Genomic DNA, 2,975 nt, shown 5'->3' on the forward strand with positions numbered 1-2,975 from the left:
AGGCAGATGGGGCTGTTGTCCACATTTTCCTATCCAGCCTACAAGACAGCAGCTATAAACCAGCATTCTTTGGGGGTTGGGATAGTTATATAAACACCATGAGCAAGCACGGTGTTTGCTTCAAGGACCGGAAATTCACCTTTGAAGGATGTGGCACCCAGTTCCAAACAGCAGCCTGGATAAGCGGCGGCCCGTGATCTGAGAAGAGGTACAGACGCAAGGCTGGAGACTCAGTGTGTCAGGACAGGCCCCTTTGTCGCCGTACATGCTACAGACCCTAGAATCTGATGTTGGATCTGAAAATTTTAAAGTCAGAGCCAGATTACAGAGTCATGAGGTAGGACAATGTTTTATCAGTCCCTGCTTTGGAAAAGTGGTTGTGTCTTTGTATTCCCAGGAGGGCCCAGCAAGACTGGTCGTTCATAGGCTCAGTTTAAATGAACCCCACTGCTACTGAGTGCTCCGAGTGAGCGCTACGTGTTCCCCAGGGCCTCAGCTTCCTCCTCTCAAAAAAATGTGACATGAAACAGAACCCAGGGGCTGAAGAGATGGCTCAGCGGTTAAGAGCACTGACTCTTCTTCCAGAGGTCCTGAGTTCAAATCCCAGCAACTACATGGTGGCTCACAACCATCTGTAATGAGATCTGACACCCTCTTCTGGTGTGTCTGAAGACAGCTACAGTGTGCTTATATATAATAAATAAATAAGTAAATAAATAAATCTTAAAAAAAAAAAAACAAATCCAGAAACCAGTTAGCAGAATCTAGAAGATCAGGCATTTATCATGCCTAGGCCAGCGCCTCAGCACCCAATACAAAATCGGCGAATATTGAGTATTGATGGACTTCTCAGTTTACTGTCTCAGGTGCTCACCTGCTTGCCCTTTCACCCCTCCTTCCCCTTCTCTGGTTTATTTGTTTGTTGTTTTGTTTGTTTTTCCTCCCTGGAGATAGTCTCTCTATGCAGCTTGGCTGTCCTGGAGGTCACTATGGAGACCGATTGTCCTTGAATTCAGAGACCCTGCTGGCCTCTGCCTTCCCAGTGCTGGGATCAGAGGCGCATGCACCACGCCTGGCGAGGAGCTTTCCTCTGTTCAGTGTGACCAACAGTCCTGTGAGAACTTGCTGCTTTCACCCCATGCGGTGCATGCACGAGGACCTGGGTGCAGAAAAGCTGACTCAGTAAGCATGTTAAACGCCATGGTGTCAGCGCCACACCGTGTACACCTAATTGCAGAAGAGTATTTTTCTTTTTTTAATTTTTTAAGTTAGCATACGAATAGTAGGCTTCGTTGTGACATTTTATATATACAAACTATTTATATGGTCTTATTTACCCTCCATTATCATTCTTTTCAAAAATTTTTAAAAATTCACTTAACATCCTGGTCACAACCCCCTCCCTCCTCCCAGTCCTACCCTCCCCCCAACTGCCTCTCCCCTCTCCTCAGAGAAGTTCCCTTGTTATCCGCTGTTATCTGTCCTCATCTCTCCTTCTCTATTTATTTATTTATTTTGAAAATTTTATTTATTTATTTATTTATTCATTCATTCATTCATTTATTTATTTAATGTATACTGTAGCAGTATTCGGACACACCAGAAGAGGGCATGGGATCCCATTACAAATGGTTGTAAGCTGCCATGTGGCTGCTGGGAATTGAACTCTGGAAGAGCAGTCAGTGCTCTTAACCACTGAGTCATTTCTCCAGCTCCCTCCTTTTCTCTTTTAGTCACCCCCTTTCCTCCATAGTTCCCCATATGCTTTCAATACATATGCACATGCATGCACACACACACACACACACACACACACTGTTCAACCTAGCTTCTGAATAGGAGAAAAAATGTGATATTTTATTTCTTCCCATTAGACTGTAGATTACTGTAAATATTGCTTTACATCCACTTAGTTTTATCCTAGTATGTGGGGCTCTCAAATATGACCTGCCATCTCTTCGTTTCTTGGTTAATTTTGTGATATCAGGTCTCATATGTAGATATGTAGCCCAGGTTAGATTTGAAGTTGCCGTCACTTTCCTGCTTCAGCTGCCTGAGAGCGAGGATGACCGAGTTTGTTTTCTCTGAGATAGGATCTTGCCAGGTTGGCTTCAAACTTACAATTCTCCTGCCGTAGTGCTCCTCTCTGGCCTCCCCATCTCAGAGCTATATAACGTGACTTTTGATTGATTGATTGATTGATTGGCTGATTGACTTGATAGACTTAGTCCCACGCATTCAGCAGACACGTAATGATGAGCCAATTGGGAGCAGCTTGCTGGGAGGTCTCAGTTTGGACTATAAATGTGAAAAGCTGATTTTCTTTTTAAGTATTGGCTCCCAACTAGACCGTACGGCTCTTTCCCAGTCTACTTCTTTCCTCGGATGACTTTCAGGTAAAATCTACTTGTTTCAGGCGACTTTTTAGCTCCTGAGACATAAATCTGGTTTCAGTTCAAAACAGATGTTTTCTGAAAAAAATGGTTGATACCAGTGGCTTAAACTAGCACTATGGTGAGGCATGAGCTGGCTGTTTCTTTTTGTCTTTCTCAGGCCCATAGCACTAAGCAGAGAACACCAAGTGGACCCTAGTAAATCACAACGGGTGCTTCTGTAAATCCTCTTCCAAGTTGGACAACCACACGGATGCATCTTACCACACAGAAAGTGTCAACTCAGTCACTCTTCTCTGTGCGTGCCATCGCAGACTGTGTCATCACACCCATTTTGCAGATGAGAGAGCTGAGGCCTACCCCAGGTTGGCACACTGTCCACCGCAACCAAAGGGCTGGGCTGGCTGACTCTATAGTCTGTATTTTGGATGCTCTGTTGCCTCTTGGAAGGAAACAGGGGCTGTGTAGAATAATTCTGAAGTGAAGAAAAGGCTGACTTGTAAAATATAATATAAAACAACCCAAGGCAAGTTGGGGGAGTGCAGGAAGGGTGAGCCACACACACTTTCACGTGGGTGGGGA

Source organism: Mus caroli, chromosome 15, assembly GCF_900094665.2.
Source record: "Mus caroli chromosome 15, CAROLI_EIJ_v1.1, whole genome shotgun sequence".
NCBI classification, from domain to species: Eukaryota; Metazoa; Chordata; class Mammalia; order Rodentia; family Muridae; genus Mus; species Mus caroli.